At 37.8% G+C, this 20005-nt stretch overlaps 7 non-coding genes across 7 annotated transcripts; all 7 read right to left on the bottom strand.

Annotated features, from left to right (window-relative positions):
* Positions 1 to 449: 449 nt before the first annotated feature.
* trnar-ucg lies at positions 450 to 522 on the bottom strand. Its single transcript has one exon. It is a non-coding gene; the product is annotated as a tRNA-Arg (tRNA).
* A 554-nt stretch (positions 523 to 1076) lies between these two features.
* trnar-ucg lies at positions 1077 to 1149 on the bottom strand. The gene has a single exon. It is a non-coding gene; the product is annotated as a tRNA-Arg (tRNA).
* A 1180-nt stretch (positions 1150 to 2329) lies between these two features.
* Positions 2330 to 2402, bottom strand: trnar-ucg. Its single transcript has one exon. It is a non-coding gene; the product is annotated as a tRNA-Arg (tRNA).
* A 3675-nt stretch (positions 2403 to 6077) lies between these two features.
* trnar-ucg lies at positions 6078 to 6150 on the bottom strand. The gene has a single exon. It is a non-coding gene; the product is annotated as a tRNA-Arg (tRNA).
* A 554-nt stretch (positions 6151 to 6704) lies between these two features.
* On the bottom strand, positions 6705 to 6777 carry trnar-ucg. Its single transcript has one exon. It is a non-coding gene; the product is annotated as a tRNA-Arg (tRNA).
* A 1806-nt stretch (positions 6778 to 8583) lies between these two features.
* trnar-acg lies at positions 8584 to 8656 on the bottom strand. The gene has a single exon. It is a non-coding gene; the product is annotated as a tRNA-Arg (tRNA).
* Positions 8657 to 10185: 1529 nt separating this feature from the next.
* Positions 10186 to 10258, bottom strand: trnar-ucg. The gene has a single exon. It is a non-coding gene; the product is annotated as a tRNA-Arg (tRNA).
* Between the last annotated feature and the right edge of the window lie 9747 nt (positions 10259 to 20005).

The following is a 20005-nucleotide window of genomic DNA, read 5'->3' as shown; positions in this document are numbered from 1 at the left end:
TACAAAGATACTCTTTCCTTCAATCTTGCGATGCAGATTCAGACACAATAATTCTCAGGCCTTGCAGTCTTAGATTATTAAAGTTGAACAACAATGTCCAAGCTTTTCAAAGCAACAAGACCAATGCCATATTTAGGGAAATTGCAAACATGTACAAATTAGCTGAGCTAATGAAATTAAACGACCCTATTTGATATCATACAGACTTTGCTATGCAACAGTAGACATCAAAGTTGTGATCCTGTCCAAATGAGGAAAGCTAGTGATATTTAACAAGTACGCAGAGACTATTTCCCTCAATCTTGCGATGCAGAATCATACACAATATTTCTCAGGCCTCGCAGTCTAAGATTATTAAAGTTGAATAACAATGTCCAAGCAACAAGACCAATGCCTTAGTTTGGGAAATTGCAAACATCTTCAAATTAGCTGAGCTAAATGAAACCAAACAACCACGAAGGGACTCGAACCCTCAATCTTCTGATTCGAAGTCAGACGCCTTATCCATTAGGCCACGCAGTCTACGTGATACATCCCTATTTGACATCATACAGACATTGCTTAGCAACAACAGACATCAAAGTTGTGAACCTGTCCGAATGAGGAAAGCTAATGATATTTAACAAGTACAAAGATACTCTTTTCTTCAATCTTGCGATGCAGATTCAGACACAATAATTCTCAGGCCTTGCAGTCTTAGATTATTAAAGTTGAACAACAATGTCCAAGCTTTTCAAAGCAACAAGACCAATGCCATATTTAGGGAAATTGCAAACATGTACAAATTAGCTGAGCTAATGAAAATAAACGACCCTATTTGATATCATACAGACTTTGCTATGCAACAGTAGACATCAAAGTTGTGATCCTGTCCAAATGAGGAAAGCTAGTGATATTTAACAAGTACGAAGAGACTATTTCCCTCAATCTTGCGATGCAGAATCATACACAATATTTCTCAGGCCTCGCAGTCTAAGATTATTAAAGTTGAATAACAATGTCCAAGCAACAAGACCAATGCCTTAGTTTGGGAAATTGCAAACATCTTCAAATTAGCTGAGCTAAATGAAACCAAACAACCACGAAGGGACTCGAACCCTCAATCTTCTGATTCGAAGTCAGACGCCTTATCCATTAGGCCACGCAGTCTACGTGATACATCCCTATTTGACATCATACAGACATTGCTTAGCAACAACAGACATCAAAGTTGTGAACCTGTCCGAATGAGGAAAGCTAATGATATTTAACAAGTACAAAGATACTCTTTTCTTCAATCTTGCGATGCAGATTCAGACACAATAATTCTCAGGCCTTGCAGTCTTAGATTATTAAAGTTGAACAACAATGTCCAAGCTTTTCAAAGCAACAAGACCAATGCCATATTTAGGGAAATTGCAAACATGTACAAATTAGCTGAGCTAATGAAATTAAACGACCCTATTTGATATCATACAGACTTTGCTATGCAACAGTAGACATCAAAGTTGTGATCCTGTCCAAATGAGGAAAGCTAGTGATATTTAACAAGTAAGAAGAGACCTTTTCCCTCAATCTTGCGATGCAGAATCAGACACAATATTTCTCAGGCCTTGCAGTCTAAGATTATTCAAGTTGAATAACAATGTCCAAGCAACAAGACCAATGCCTTAGTTTGGGAAATTGCAAACATCTTCAAATTAGCTGAGCTAAGGAAATTTAACAACCACGAAGGGACTCAAACCCACAATTTTCAGATTCAAAGTCAGACACCTTATCCATTAGGCCACACAGTCTACTTAATACATCCCTATTTCACATCATACAGACATTGCTTAGCAACAACAGACATCAAAGTTGTGAACCTGTCCGAATGAGGAAAGCTAATGATATTTAACAAGTACAAAGACACTCTTTCCTTCAATCTTGCGATGCAGATTCAGACACAATAATTCTCAGGCCTTGCAGTCTTAGATTATTAAAGTTGAACAACAATGTCCAAGCTTTTCAAAGCAACAAGACCAATGCCATATTTAGGGAAATTGCAAACATGTACAAATTAGCTGAGCTAATGAAATTAAACGACCCTATTTGATATCATACAGACTTTGCTATGCAACAGTAGACATCAAAGTTGTGATCCTGTCCAAATGAGGAAAGCTAGTGATATTTAACAAGTACGAAGAGACTATTTCCCTCAATCTTGCGATGCAGAATCATACACAATATTTCTCAGGCCTCGCAGTCTAAGATTATTAAAGTTGAATAACAATGTCCAAGCAACAAGACCAATGCCTTAGTTTGGGAAATTGCAAACATCTTCAAATTAGCTGAGCTAAATGAAACTAAACAACCACGAAGGGACTCGAACCCTCAATCTTCTGATTCGAAGTCAGACGCCTTATCCATTAGGCCACGCAGTCTACGTGATGCATCCCTATTTGACATCATACAGACATTGCTTAGCAACAACAGACATCAAAGTTGTGAACCTGTCCGAATGAGGAAAGCTAATGATATTTAACAAGTACAAAGATACTCTTTTGTTCAATCTTGCGATGCAGATTCAGACACAATAATTCTCAAGCCTTGCAGTCTTAGATTATTAAAGTTGAACAACAATGTCCAAGCTTTTCAAAGCAACAAGACCAATGCCATATTTAGGGAAATTGCAAACATGTACAAATTAGCTGAGCTAATGAAATTAAACGACCCTATTTGATATCATACAGACTTTGCTATGCAACAGTAGACATCAAAGTTGTGATCCTGTCCAAATGAGGAAAGCTAGTGATATTTAACAAGTAAGAAGAGACCTTTTCCCTCAATCTTGCGATGCAGAATCAGACACAATATTTCTCAGGCCTTGCAGTCTAAGATTATTAAAGTTGAATAACAATGTCCAAGCAACAAGACCAATGCCTTAGTTTGGGAAATTGCAAACATCTTCAAATTAGCTGAGCTAAGGAAATTTAACAACCACGAAGGGACTCAAAACCACTATTTTCAGATTCAAAGTCAGACACCTTATCCATTAGGCCACACAGTCTACTTAATATATCCCTATTTCACATCATACAGACATTGCTTAGCAACAACAGACATCAAAGTTGTGAACCTGTCCGAATGAGGAAAGCTAATGATATTTAACAAGTACAAAGATACTCTTTCCTTCAATCTTGCGATGCAGATTCAGACACAATAATTCTCAGGCCTTGCAGTCTTAGATTATTAAAGTTGAACAACAATGTCCAAGCTTTTCAAAGCAACAAGACCAATGCCATATTTAGGGAAATTGCAAACATGTACAAATTAGCTGAGCTAATGAAATTAAACGACCCTATTTGATATCATACAGACTTTGCTATGCAACAGTAGACATCAAAGTTGTGATCCTGTCCAAATGAGGAAAGCTAGTGATATTTAACAAGTAAGAAGAGACCTTTTCCCTCAATCTTGCGATGCAGAATCAGACACAATATTTCTCAGGCCTTGCAGTCTAAGATTATTCAAGTTGAATAACAATGTCCAAGCAACAAGACCAATGCCTTAGTTTGGGAAATTGCAAACATCTTCAAATTAGCTGAGCTAAGGAAATTTAACAACCACGAAGGGACTCAAACCCACAATTTTCGGATTCAAAGTCAGACACCTTATCCATTAGGCCACACAGTCTACTTAATACCTCCCTATTTCACATCATACAGACATTGCTTAGCAACAACAGACATCAAAGTTGTGAACCTGTCCGAATGAGGAAAGCTAATGATATTTAACAAGTACAAAGATACTCTTTCCTTCAATCTTGCGATGCAGATTCAGACACAATAATTCTCAGGCCTTGCAGTCTTAGATTATTAAAGTTGAACAACAATGTCCAAGCTTTTCAAAGCAACAAGACCAATGCCATATTTAGGGAAATTGCAAACATGTACAAATTAGCTGAGCTAATGAAATTAAACGACCCTATTTGATATCATACAGACTTTGCTATGCAACAGTAGACATCAAAGTTGTGATCCTGTCCAAATGAGGAAAGCTAGTGATATTTAACAAGTACGAAGAGACTATTTCCCTCAATCTTGCGATGCAGAATCATACACAATATTTCTCAGGCCTCGCAGTCTAAGATTATTAAAGTTGAATAACAATGTCCAAGCAACAAGACCAATGCCTTAGTTTGGGAAATTGCAAACATCTTCAAATTAGCTGAGCTAAATGAAACTAAACAACCACGAAGTGACTCGAACCCTCAATCTTCTGATTCGAAGTCAGACACCTTATCCATTAGGCCACGCAGTCTACGTGATACATCCCTATTTGACATCATACAGACATTGCTTAGCAACAACAGACATCAAAGTTGTGAACCTGTCCGAATGAGGAAAGCTAATGATATTTAACAAGTACAAAGATACTCTTTTCTTCAATCTTGCGATGCAGATTCAGACACAATAATTCTCAGGCCTTGCAGTCTTAGATTATTAAAGTTGAACAACAATGTCCAAGCTTTTCAAAGCAACAAGACCAATGCCATATTTAGGGAAATTGCAAACATGTACAAATTAGCTGAGCTAATGAAATTAAACGACCCTATTTGATATCATACAGACTTTGCTATGCAACAGTAGACATCAAAGTTGTGATCCTGTCCAAATGAGGAAAGCTAGTGATATTTAACAAGTAAGAAGAGACCTTTTCCCTCAATCTTGCGATGCAGAATCAGACACAATATTTCTCAGGCCTTGCAGTCTAAGATTATTAAAGTTGAATAACAATGTCCAAGCAACAAGACCAATGCCTTAGTTTGGGAAATTGCAAACATCTTCAAATTAGCTGAGCTAAGGAAATTTAACAACCACGAAGGGACTCAAACCCACTATTTTCAGATTCAAAGTCAGACACCTTATCCATTAGTCCACACAGTCTACTTAATATATCCCTATTTCACATCATACAGACATTGCTTAGCAACAACAGACATCAAAGTTGTGAACCTGTCCGAATGAGGAAAGCTAATGATATTTAACAAGTACAAAGATACTCTTTCCTTCAATCTTGCGATGCAGATTCAGACACAATAATTCTCAGGCCTTGCAGTCTTAGATTATTAAAGTTGAACAACAATGTCCAAGCTTTTCAAAGCAACAAGACCAATGCCATATTTAGGGAAATTGCAAACATGTACAAATTAGCTGAGCTAATGAAATTAAACGACCCTATTTGATATCATACAGACTTTGCTATGCAACAGTAGACATCAAAGTTGTGATCCTGTCCAAATGAGGAAAGCTAGTGATATTTAACAAGTACGAAGAGACTATTTCCCTCAATCTTGCGATGCAGAATCATACACAATATTTCTCAGGCCTTGCAGTCTAAGATTATTCAAGTTGAATAACAATGTCCAAGCAACAAGACCAATGCCTTAGTTTGGGAAATTGCAAACATCTTCAAATTAGCTGAGCTAAGGAAATTTAACAACCACGAAGGGACTCAAACCCACAATTTTCGGATTCAAAGTCAGACACCTTATCCATTAGGCCACACAGTCTACTTCATACCTCCCTATTTCACATCATACAGACATTGCTTAGCAACAACAGACATCAAAGTTGTGAACCTGTCCGAATGAGGAAAGCTAATGATATTTAACAAGTACAAAGATACTCTTTCCTTCAATCTTGCGATGCAGATTCAGACACAATAATTCTCAGGCCTTGCAGTCTTAGATTATTAAAGTTGAACAACAATGTCCAAGCAACAAGACCATTGCCTTAGTTTGGGAAATTGCAAACATCTTCAAATTAGCTGAGCTAATGAAATTAAACGACCCTATTTGATATCATACAGACTTTGCTATGCAACAGTAGACATCAAAGTTGTGATCCTGTCCAAATGAGGAAAGCTAGTGATATTTAACAAGTACGAAGAGACTATTTCCCTCAATCTTGCGATGCAGAATCATACACAATATTTCTCAGGCCTCGCAGTCTAAGATTATTAAAGTTGAATAACAATGTCCAAGCAACAAGACCAATGCCTTAGTTTGGGAAATTGCAAACATCTTCAAATTAGCTGAGCTAAATGAAACTAAACAACCACGAAGGGACTCGAACCCTCAATCTTCTGATTCGAAGTCAGACGCCTTATCCATTAGGCCACGCAGTCTACGTGATACATCCCTATTTGACATCATACAGACATTGCTTAGCAACAACAGACATCAAAGTTGTGAACCTGTCCGAATGAGGAAAGCTAATGATATTTAACAAGTACAAAGATACTCTTTTCTTCAATCTTGCGATGCAGATTCAGACACAATAATTCTCAGGCCTTGCAGTCTTAGATTATTAAAGTTGAACAACAATGTCCAAGCTTTTCAAAGCAACAAGACCAATGCCATATTTAGGGAAATTGCAAACATGTACAAATTAGCTGAGCTAATGAAATTAAACGACCCTATTTGATATCATACAGACTTTGCTATGCAACAGTAGACATCAAAGTTGTGATCCTGTCCAAATGAGGAAAGCTAGTGATATTTAACAAGTAAGAAGAGACCTTTTCCCTCAATCTTGCGATGCAGAATCAGACACAATATTTCTCAGGCCTTGCAGTCTAAGATTATTAAAGTTGAATAACAATGTCCAAGCAACAAGACCAATGCCTTAGTTTGGGAAATTGCAAACATCTTCAAATTAGCTGAGCTAAATGAAACTAAACAACCACGAAGGGACTCGAACCCTCAATCTTCTGATTCGAAGTCAGACGCCTTATCCATTAGGCCACGCAGTCTACGTGATACATCCCTATTTGACATCATACAGACATTGCTTAGCAACAACAGACATCAAAGTTGTGAACCTGTCCGAATGAGGAAAGCTAATGATATTTAACAAGTACAAAGATACTCTTTTCTTCAATCTTGCGATGCAGATTCAGACACAATAATTCTCAGGCCTTGCAGTCTTAGATTATTAAAGTTGAACAACAATGTCCAAGCTTTTCAAAGCAACAAGACCAATGCCATATTTAGGGAAATTGCAAACATGTACAAATTAGCTGAGCTAATGAAATTAAACGACCCTATTTGATATCATACAGACTTTGCTATGCAACAGTAGACATCAAAGTTGTGATCCTGTCCAAATGAGGAAAGCTAGTGATATTTAACAAGTAAGAAGAGACCTTTTCCCTCAATCTTGCGATGCAGAATCATACACAATATTTCTCAGGCCTTGCAGTCTAAGATTATTAAAGTTGAATAACAATGTCCAAGCAACAAGACCAATGCCTTAGTTTGGGAAATTGCAAACATCTTCAAATTAGCTGAGCTAAGGAAATTTAACAACCACGAAGGGACTCAAACCCACTATTTTCAGATTCAAAGTCAGACACCTTATCCATTAGTCCACACAGTCTACTTAATATATCCCTATTTCACATCATACAGACATTGCTTAGCAACAACAGACATCAAAGTTGTGAACCTGTCCGAATGAGGAAAGCTAATGATATTTAACAAGTACAAAGATACTCTTTCCTTCAATCTTGCGATGCAGATTCAGACACAATAATTCTCAGGCCTTGCAGTCTTAGATTATTAAAGTTGAACAACAATGTCCAAGCTTTTCAAAGCAACAAGACCAATGCCATATTTAGGGAAATTGCAAACATGTACAAATTAGCTGAGCTAATGAAATTAAACGACCCTATTTGATATCATACAGACTTTACTATGCAACAGTAGACATCAAAGTTGTGATCCTGTCCAAATGAGGAAAGCTAGTGATATTTAACAAGTAAGAAGAGACCTTTTCCCTCAATCTTGCGATGCAGAATCATACACAATATTTCTCAGGCCTTGCAGTCTAAGATTATTAAAGCTGAATAACAATGTCCAAGCAACAAGACCAATGCCTTAGTTTGGGAAATTGCAAACATCTTCAAATTAGCTGAGCTAAGGAAATTTAACAACCACGAAGGGACTCAAACCCACAATTTTCAGATTCAAAGTCAGACACCTTATCCATTAGGCAACACAGTCTACTTAATACATCCCTATTTCACAACATACAGACATTGCTTAGCAACAACAGACATCAAAGTTGTGAACCTGTCCGAATGAGGAAAGCTAATGATATTTAACAAGTACAAAGATACTCTTTCCTTCAATCTTGCGATGCAGATTAAGACACAATAATTCTCAGGCCTTGCAGTCTTAGATTATTAAAGTTGAACAACAATGTCCAAGCTTTTCAAAGCAACAAGACCAATGCCATATTTAGGGAAATTGCAAACATGTACAAATTAGCTGAGCTAATGAAATTAAACGACCCTATTTGATATCATACAGACTTTGCTATGCAACAGTAGACATCAAAGTTGTGATCCTGTCCAAATGAGGAAAGCTAGTGATATTTAACAAGTACGAAGAGACTATTTCCCTCAATCTTGCGATGCAGAATCATACACAATATTTCTCAGGCCTTGCAGTCTAAGATTATTAAAGTTGAATAACAATGTCCAAGCAACAAGACCAATGCCTTAGTTTGGGAAATTGCAAACATGTTCAAATTAGCTGAGCTAAATTAAACTAAACAACCACGAAGGGACTCGAACCCTCAATCTTCTGATTCGAAGTCAGACGCCTTATCCATTAGGCCACGCAGTCTACATGATACATCCCTATTTGACATCATACAGACATTGCTTAGCAACAACAGACATCAAAGTTGTGAACCTGTCCGAATGAGGAAAGCTAATGATATTTAACAAGTACAAAGATACTCTTTTCTTCAATCTTGCGATGCAGATTCAGACACAATAATTCTCAGGCCTTGCAGTCTTAGATTATTAAAGTTGAACAACAATGTCCAAGCTTTTCAAAGCAACAAGACCAATGCCATATTTAGGGAAATTGCAAACATGTACAAATTAGCTGAGCTAATGAAATTAAACAACCCTATTTCATATCATACAGACTTTGCTATGCAACAGTAGACATCAAAGTTGTGATCCTGTCCAAATGAGGAAAGCTAGTGATATTTAACAAGTAAGAAGAGACCTTTTCCCTCAATCTTGCGATGCAGAATCATACACAATATTTCTCAGGCCTTGCAGTCTAAGATTATTAAAGTTGAATAACAATGTCCAAGCAACAAGACCAATGCCTTAGTTTGGGAAATTGCAAACATCTTCAAATTAGCTGAGCTAAGGAAATTTAACAACCACGAAGGGACTCAAACCCACAATTTTCAGATTCAAAGTCAGACACCTTATCCATTAGGCAACACAGTCTACTTAATACATCCCTATTTCACATCATACAGACATTGCTTAGCAACAACAGACATCAAAGTTGTGATCCTGTCCAAATGAGGAAAGCTAGTGATATTTAACAAGTACGAAGAGACCTTTTCCCTCAATCTTGCGATGCAGAATCATACACAATATTTCTCAGGCCTTGCAGTCTAAGATTATTAAAGTTGAATAACAATGTCCAAGCAACAAGACCAATGCCTTAGTTTGGGAAATTGCAAACATCTTCAAATTAGCTGAGCTAAGGAAATTTAACAACCACGAAGGGACTCAAACCCACAATTTTCAGATTCAAAGTCAGACACCTTATCCATTAGGCAACACAGTCTACTTAATACATCCCTATTTCACATCATACAGACATTGCTTAGCAACAACAGACATCAAAGTTGTGAACCTGTCCGAATGAGGAAAGCTAATGATATTTAACAAGTACAAAGATACTCTTTCCTTCAATCTTGCGATGCAGATTAAGACACAATAATTCTCAGGCCTTGCAGTCTTAGATTATTAAAGTTGAACAACAATGTCCAAGCTTTTCAAAGCAACAAGACCAATGCCATATTTAGGGAAATTGCAAACATGTACAAATTAGCTGAGCTAATGAAATTAAACGACCCTATTTGATATCATACAGACTTTGCTATGCAACAGTAGACATCAAAGTTGTGATCCTGTCCAAATGAGGAAAGCTAGTGATATTTAACAAGTACGAAGAGACTATTTCCCTCAATCTTGCGATGCAGAATCATACACAATATTTCTCAGGCCTTGCAGTCTAAGATTATTAAAGTTGAATAACAATGTCCAAGCAACAAGACCAATGCCTTAGTTTGGGAAATTGCAAACATCTTCAAATTAGCTGAGCTAAATTAAACTAAACAACCACGAAGGGACTCGAACCCTCAATCTTCTGATTCGAAGTCAGACGCCTTATCCATTAGGCCACGCAGTCTACATGATACATCCCTATTTGACATCATACAGACATTGCTTAGCAACAACAGACATCAAAGTTGTGAACCTGTCCGAATGAGGAAAGCTAATGATATTTAACAAGTATAAAGATACTCTTTCCTTCAATCTTGCGATGCAGATTCAGACACAATAATTCTCAGGCCTTGCAGTCTTAGATTATTAAAGTTGAACAACAATGTCCAAGCTTTTCAAAGCAACAAGACCAATGCCATATTTAGGGAAATTGCAAACATGTACAAATTAGCTGAGCTAATGAAATTAAACGACCCTATTTGATATCATACAGACTTTGCTATGCAACAGTAGACATCAAAGTTGTGATCCTGTCCAAATGAGGAAAGCTAGTGATATTTAACAAGTACGAAGAGACTATTTCCCTCAATCTTGCGATGCAGAATCATACACAATATTTCTCAGGCCTTGCAGTCTAAGATTATTAAAGTTGAATAACAATGTCCAAGCAACAAGACCAATGCCTTAGTTTGGGAAATTGCAAACATCTTCAAATTAGCTGAGCTAAATGAAACTAAACAACCACGAAGGGACTCGAAGCCTCAATCTTCTGATTCGAAGTCAGACGCCTTATCCATTAGGCCACGCAGTCTACGTGATACAACCCTATTTGACATCATACAGACATTGCTTAGCAACAACAGACATCAAAGTTGTGAACCTGTCCGAATGAGGAAAGCTAATGATATTTAACAAGTACAAAGATACTCTTTTCTTCAATCTTGCGATGCAGATTCAGACACAATAATTCTCAGGCCTTGCAGTCTTAGATTATTAAAGTTGAACAACAATGTCCAAGCTTTTCAAAGCAACAAGACCAATGCCATATTTAGGGAAATTGCAAACATGTACAAATTAGCTGAGCTAATGAAATTAAACAACCCTATTTGATATCATACAGACTTTGCTATGCTACAGTAGACATCAAAGTTGTGATCCTGTCCAAATGAGGAAAGCTAGTGATATTTAACAAGTAAGAAGAGACCTTTTCCCTCAATCTTGCGATGCAGAATCAGACACAATATTTCTCAGGCCTTGCAGTCTAAGATTATTAAAGTTGAATAACAATGTCCAAGCAACAAGACCAATGCCTTAGTTTGGGAAATTGCAAACATCTTCAAATTAGCTGAGCTAAGGAAATTTAACAACCACGAAGGGACTCAAACCCACAATTTTCAGATTCAAAGTCAGACACCTTATCCATTAGGCAACACAGTCTACTTAATACATCCCTATTTCACATCATACAGACATTGCTTAGCAACAACAGACATCAAAGTTGTGAACCTGTCCGAATGAGGAAAGCTAATGATATTTAACAAGTACAAAGATACTCTTTCCTTCAATCTTGCGATGCAGATTAAGACACAATAATTCTCAGGCCTTGCAGTCTTAGATTATTAAAGTTGAACAACAATGTCCAAGCTTTTCAAAGCAACAAGACCAATGCCATATTTAGGGAAATTGCAAACATGTACAAATTAGCTGAGCTAATGAAATTAAACGACCCTATTTGATATCATACAGACTTTGCTATGCAACAGTAGACATCAAAGTTGTGATCCTGTCCAAATGAGGAAAGCTAGTGATATTTAACAAGTACGAAGAGACTATTTCCCTCAATCTTGCGATGCAGAATCATACACAATATTTCTCAGGCCTTGCAGTCTAAGATTATTAAAGTTGAATAACAATGTCCAAGCAACAAGACCAATGCCTTAGTTTGGGAAATTGCAAACATGTTCAAATTAGCTGAGCTAAATTAAACTAAACAACCACGAAGGGACTCGAACCCTCAATCTTCTGATTTGAAGTCAGACACCTTATCCATTAGGCCACACAGTCTACTTAATACATCCCTATTTCACATCATACAGACATTGCTTAGCAACAACAGACATCAAAGTTGTGAACCTGTCCGAATGAGGAAAGCTAATGATATTTAACAAGTACAAAGATACTCTTTCCTTCAATCTTGCGATGCAGATTCAGACACAATAATTCTCAGGCCTTGCAGTCTTAGATTATTAAAGTTGAACAACAATGTCCAAGCTTTTCAAAGCAACAAGACCAATGCCATATTTAGGGAAATTGCAAACATGTACAAATTAGCTGAGCTAATGAAATTAAACGACCCTATTTGATATCATACAGACTTTGCTATGCAACAGTAGACATCAAAGTTGTGATCCTGTCCAAATGAGGAAAGCTAGTGATATTTAACAAGTACGAAGAGACTATTTCCCTCAATCTTGCGATGCAGAATCATACACAATATTTCTCAGGCCTTGCAGTCTTAGATTATTAAAGTTGAACAACAATGTCAAAGCTTTTCAAAGCAACAAGACCAATGCCATATTTAGGGAAATTGCAAACATGTACAAATTAGCTGAGCTAATGAAATTAAACAACCCTATTTGATATCATACAGACATTGCTTAGCAACAACAGACATCAAAGTTGTGAACCTGTCCGAATGAGGAAAGCTAATGATATTTAACAAGTACAAAGATACTCTTTTCTTCAATCTTGCGATGCAGATTCAGACACAATAATTCTCAGGCCTTGCAGTCTTAGATTATTAAAGTTGAACAACAATGTCCAAGCTTTTCAAAGCAACAAGACCAATGCCTTATTTCGGGAAATTGCAAACATGTCCATATTAGCTGATTTAATGAAATTAAACGACCACGAAAATGCCTCAAAAGCCCAATTTTCTGTTTCGAAGTCAGACGCCTTATTCACGATGCAACACCTTCTACTCCATATTCTCCGATATAACATCAAACAGACATTGCTTAGCAACAACAGACATCAAAGTTGTGAACCTATCCGAATGAGGACAGCTAGTGATATTTTACAAGTACGAAAATAATATGTCCCTCAATCTTGCGAGTTCGAATCAGACACAATATTTCTGAGGCCTTGCAGTCTTAGATTATTAAAGTTAAACAACAATGTCCAAGTTTTTCAAAGCAACAAGAACAATGCCTTATTTCGGGAAATTGCAAACATGTTCAAATTAGCTGAGCTAATGAAATTTAACAACCACGAAGGGACTCAAACCCACAATTTTCTGATTCAAAGTCAGACACCTTATCCATTAGGCCACACAGTCTACTTAATACATCCCTATTTCACATCATACAGATATTGCTTAGCAACAACAGACATCAAAGTTGTGAACCTGTCCGAATGAGGAAAGCTAATGATATTTAACAAGTACAAAGATACTCTTTCCTTCAGTCATGCGATGCGGAATCAGACACAATAATTCTCAGGCCTTGCAATATTAGATTATTAAAGATGAATAACAATTTGCTAGCTTTTCAAAGCAATAAGAACAATGCCTTATTTTGGGAAATTGCAACTTGTCCATATTAGTTGAGTTATTGAAATTAACGAGCCTCTGCAAGTGCTGGCGTGTAAACTAACAAGTCCACCAACAGCATAGCCTGACAAGACTGGACACTTTTGGTTGCTCCTTGTAGCAAATCCTACCTGCTGGGGAAGTATCTCAAATGGTAGAATGCTTGCTTATCATGAGAGAGGTAGTGGGATCGATGCTGGAATTCTCCAAAAACACTTTCTTTCTTGGATCCAAGAAAGCTCCAGTTCACACTTCATGCAGCCTTGTCTTACAACAACTGACTGTCATGTAACAATGACAAGTAATGCTGATGTCACAATGTCAGATGAAAAAGAAAGACATTACTTACTTTCAGCGGTGCAGCGTAGCACACACTATTGAGGCCCACAAACAAAGCTGTGGGCAGTTTCCTTGAAGCCAAAGCAGAGCATAAAGAAAGAACAACAACTAATCCCAAAATCCAGGATCAAACCAGGGACCTTAAAATGTTCAGTCTCACTCTCTCCGAACTGAGATATTTCTGCAAGTAGCTGAACTTATTTCTGTGGCACTCTTGACGAAACACACGCATGTGAGTCACAATTTGACACTTAAAATGTACCTCATGGCCAGTACTGGGATCGAAACAACACCATTGGCGTTATTAACACCACGCTCTAACCAACTAAGCTAACCGGCCACTGGCTATGGAGCACAATTGTTGAGATGCACCGAGCCCCTGCAAGTGCTGTCGCGGAAACTAACAAGTCCACCAACAGCATAGCCTGACAAGACTGGACCCTCTTGGTTGCTCCTTGTGGCAATTACAACCGGCTGGGGAATTAGCTCAAATGGTAGAGTGCTTGCTTAGCATGCGTGAGGTAGTGGAATCGATCTGCGCATTCTCCAAAAACACTTTGTTTTTGTGGATCCAAGCAAGCTCCTGTTCACACTTCATGCAGCCTTGTCTTACAACAACCGACTGTCATGTAACAATGACAAGCAACTTTCATGTAACACTGATGTCACAATATCAGATGAAAAAGAAAGACATAACTTACTTTCAGAGGAGCAACGAAGCACACACGATTGAGGCCCACAAACAAAGCTGTTGGCAGTTTCCTTGAATGCCCTGCTAGACCGTAGCTTGCTCGGTCTGAGCTCAGCGACTATGAAAAAAGTACGCCTATAATGAAGCCTGGCCCTAAATTGCAGGTGCTTTTGGGTGACAATGGAAGAACATTTAGGGTTAGAAGCACAATTCGACCTTGGGAACATTCCTGATGTCCTCCCGATCCGTGCAAGCCTAACCGTGACCGTGTGGCATTAACCCTTAACAGTTAAAATAAGGTGTTTACATCAAACAGTTTTCAATGATTTCTCTCCCCATAGGAATACATTGCCTGCTCCCCTAAATTCAACCTGAAGCCGATGTGGGTTATGAATACCTTATGAACCTGACTTTGATAACAATCCATAACAAACCAACCAAAATCATTTTATTCTCAAACCAGTTAAGAAAAAACTAGACTTATTTTTAAATCGTTTATCTTTGTTGTTCCATAAAAAGTATTTGTGAGGGGAAAAATTGTGTTTATACGCTAACATCCAAGCTAAAATTGTTTGCTTTGGCCCACTTTACTGAGATTTTATCAATATCAAAATTACATTGAAGCAAAAATTCTAAACCACCAACAGAGTCAAATAAATACTTAGGGAAGACATTCCAAATACTGATATGCTTCTTAACATACTTCAGAATCCAAGAACGAACTTGGTATAAACAGAGTCGTTTAATAAATGCTCACAAAAAACTCCAAAACCAAAATATATAAAAAGGGGTACAAAACCCCTCGCGCACCAACACATAACTAGCACAAACATACAATCAAATAATCTCCGACAAGGACATGAGGGGAAACTACACAACATGTAAAATACACAACATGTTAAATACACAACATGTAATTGATGGGATTGGTCCCAGGTGTGAAGGTAGACAAAACCAATGGATCAGTGATGGCTAGAAGGTCGGTGACGTTGACCGCCGAACACCGCCCAAATAAGGAGAGGGACCGACTTCGGCGGAAGTCGTGACAGAAATCTAAAACCTCAAGACCGCCTTGTTCTCGGGTATTAGTGAGAATATATTTTCGTAGATAGTGAGGCTTGTTCCTCCAAAAAAATTGTAAAGAATCTTATGTAAGTCCTTTACAATTTTAGGGGGTAAGTCAAGTGATAATGAGACATAAACCGATCTGGATAACCCTTCAGCTTTGGATAATAAAACCCAACCATATAACGAAATATCTCTCATCAACCAGAGGTTAAATTTCTTCTTTGTTTTCTCAATTGAGTTAAAGTTCAATTCACTCCTTTGTTTTTCATCCTCGCATATAACAATTCCAAGATAAGGTTACTTATCTTTAAGTGGGATACCATATAATTAATTCCTGTAAAACACAATCCTTTAGTGGAAATAAGACTGACTTATTGATATTAATTTTCAAACCCAAAACTAAGGAAAAGTCTTCAATACAGGAAACTGCTTTAGAAACCTCATTCCTGTCTCTTTAAAATATGGTGGTATCATCAGCCAGTTGACATAGTTTAAATTCCTTGCCAATTGCTGAAACACCTTGAAAATTCCCTTTCTTGATTTGAAGAGCCATAATCTGAGTAACCAATAAAAATCTAAATGGACTAATTGGGCAGCCCTGCCTAATGCCACGGCCAATATCAAATCTTTGGGATGTCCCGTGAGCTAATTTTACAGAGCTAGTACAACCACTATATAAAGTCACCAAACCCCAAAAAACTTATTGTTTTGAACATACACTCATGTTCTACAGTGTCAAAAGCTTTATAAAAATCAACAAACATAAGAAAACTATCAAGGATGAGGTCATTATAGTCAATCATATCTAAGATCTAAGATCAAACTGATGTTATTACTAATGTGTCGACCATGCATAAAACTAGATTCTTCATCAATTATATGATGCAAGCCTTGTTTCAACCTCTTAGCAAATAATTTCCCATCATTATTCAACAGGCTAATGGGTCTCCAGTTGTCTATATAAAGAGTATCCTTATTAAGTTTGGGAATCAAAGTAATTACACCTTGCTTTAAGGAAGCCGGTAACTCCCCATTTCCTATTGATTCATGAAACATAGCAAGAATGAAAGGAATCAATTTATCATTGAATGCTTTATAAAACTTGCTTATTAAACCATCATTTCCAGGGGACCTATTGTCCTTAAGGCTTTTAATACAGTCTTTTATCTCAATTTCAGATAACTCATCATCACAAAAATCCCTGAAATCATTATCTATCTTCTTAGCAATGTTTGCAACACGTCATGCTCTATCAACTGAGCTACGAAGGAGCACGTCGACGTCACTAGAATGATGACAAGCAATTTTAACGGATTATAAAGGGAATCATACAATCCCAAACTCATTTCTATGGCAACACATTATCGAACGTGTGTTGTCAAGAGACATCTAACCAACGTTCTATGGAACATTTTCTGTGCGAAAACAACAACTTTAGTTTGCTGCTGACAACAAACTTGTTTGATTTTTGAGACCTGAGAACAATCGACTGAAATGCCTGGGTGCTTTTCAAGACTGGAGGAGAGAGTGCGTGGACGTCGGCGTCCTACTGCGTCAACAGGTTGTTCAAATTCATTTGTGGCTTGTTTTTCGCCTTTTTCTGTTTTGCAGGGTTCGTGATCGTCGACAGGTGGACAGCGACTTCAAAGAGGGTATGTGGAGTTTACAACTCTTCTTTTACTACATTTAACAATGTCATTATAATTTTCAAAATGTGTATTTCTATCATTCAGACTTGGCAAAAATGTTTGTGCTAGAGATGTTGTAGCTAGCCAGCTTGCTAGCGAACATTAACTTTAGTAACTGTTGCTAAGCGATCAACTTTTGCTACCTAGCTAACTAGTATTAGCAATCTTGCTACGTTTTAGCGACTCAACTGGTCTGGGCCATCTCCAAGGAGACAGCCAGGCTTAGTCCAGAGGGCATCCCCTACTGTGCCACCAAAGTGCAGTCCATCACTTGGATCCAGGTAAGGCGTAAATACTACTGAAATAGTATTAGATTAGGCTTTTCTTCACTTATTCCATTTGGCCTTAACATGTATTCTCTCTCTGTCAGCGTATGGCTGGCAGGGTGACCCACTATGCGTCTCACCTCCGCCACGAGACGTCTGTGGACGTGACGCTTGGCTGCTACCAGGTAAGTAAACTATTTCCTATGTATATAGACTAGACATTACTGGGCATTTTTTAAATAGATTTGGTGTGTTTTCTAATAACGTGTGTGTGGTAAACAGGTGTGTTGTGTGTGTTTTGAGCAGCAGACTGATGTCTCAGTGGTGTACGCCACTCTCCACATGGAATGACCATAATTCATTGCCTTGTCTGTGTTTCTTTTACACCTGCTATGTAAAAGAGACAGAAGAATGCACGATGGTCAATGCTATCTGGGATCCTTGGGACATCCCTATCCTAAACCCTACCTTAACCCTTTTAAATGTCAACTTCAATGGGCTAGGGACGTCCCAAGGATGTATCTCTACCTGAAAATACATGATCTAAGTGATTGATAGTTGGTATTCAGCAGTCTTAAAGCCTTATTTACTTGAATGAACTACTAAAATAGTGATTTTGTCAGAGAGAATAAACAGCAGAGCTACACGTTATTCACTGACTGATCCATTCATCCTTCCATCCCTCCTCAGCCTTCCTCTCCTCTGAAGACCCACTGAGGGTGGAGCTCAGTCAGAGAGCTGTTGAGGGACTGGTTAGGAAGAACACTTCTATAGCCAGAAAGGTGAGAGGTCACACGTGGTTTAGATGGTAAATATTTATGTCCCCTTAGCGGTTCATCACGTAAGCAAAAGGGAAAATGTTCCATCATCTATGTTTATTTACATTCGTGCAAATTGTCCACTGATATTGGTGTAATTTCCCCTCAGGCACACACATTTGTTCTTTGATATTATGAAGGTCATTTGTGTAGAATGTACTTTTCCCCACTCATTCACCCCATCTCTTTACATTGCTTATTTATATTCAGTGGCCAGCCTCAAATTCCGAACACAATGCCCAGCCTGGTAGATCTGAACCTAATGCAGCTTGGAGGGATCAGATGACAGAAGTCACATTTAGATGCTCCATATCCACTACTTTGAGTGTTTTATATAATATGACTAAATATGTTTATTTCTGTGTTGCAGGTACAGTCAAGAAATGGAACGGCAAGGCCACAGAGCATGACATAAGCAGAGCTGTGGGAGACCACCTCAATCCCCTGGTAGAGCTGGGGGTGGTGTTTACCACTCCACCACGCCTTCAGCAGGCTGGAAAAGTGATGCTGTTTTTCATAGTAAGATGGACCAAGAGTCTGTTGATTGTCGGTCATTGGGTTCATTTGTTTTGTAAGATGTTCAAATCAAATCAAGCTTTATTTATACAGCACATTTCAGACATGGATGCAACACAATGGAAAAAAAATGCAATATCCAACCCCAAAATATAGGCTTGTTTTTTAGGAGGGGTTCTGATAGACACTATAGGGGTGTCCACTGAAAGTTGACTAGTAATAACAACTGGGACATAAAATACATCCCCCATGTGACCCACTAAATCTGCCCAAGAAGAGGAAAGACTAAAGAAAAACCCACACCAAACTTAAAGACAGAAAGACCCAGTACCCAATGTCATGCTCTAGTACATTTGGGTTGGCACATGTGAGAATGAACCCTGATATTCTAAAAGAAGAGCAACAACGTCAATATAATTATACCCGAAAATTGTCAGTTGATTGTATACATAATTGATTACTAAATGTTACATGATTTATGAATGTGAAATATCAAAACCAAATGTTTGTTAATATGTATTGTATGTATAATATAGAACATAAAGTAATATGTATAAATCACTGATATCGATTTGGGGGGAAATCCATATGTACGAAGGAGTTATTGAATCGAACAACTAAAAAACAAATGGAAATGGGAGATATATTTTACCTCACTGGTTAGAGGACAACCTGCAGAAGACAGTCAGCTACATTTGGGAGTGATGCATTTAAATTTTGGGGTCACTAAACAAAGGAACGCAACACTTATTTGTCATCACTCATCAATATCACGTTGAAATCAATTGTGCGAGAGGAGGGAGATGAGGTTGCATGTCCTGTTAAAACTAACAGCTCAAAAACCACACAGAATCTGGGAATAATGTGTACATCACTGGTTAGAGGACAATTTGGAGAAAACAGTTGGCTACATTTAGAAGTGTTGCATTTTGATTCAAGTGGGTCACCAACATGGT

The sequence above is a fragment of the Oncorhynchus mykiss genome, unplaced genomic scaffold, assembly GCF_013265735.2.
Source record: "Oncorhynchus mykiss isolate Arlee unplaced genomic scaffold, USDA_OmykA_1.1 un_scaffold_156, whole genome shotgun sequence".
Classification (NCBI taxonomy): Eukaryota; Metazoa; Chordata; class Actinopteri; order Salmoniformes; family Salmonidae; genus Oncorhynchus; species Oncorhynchus mykiss.
Note: the sequence above shows the minus strand (reverse complement) of the source record. Positions and strands in the feature narration are given on the sequence as shown.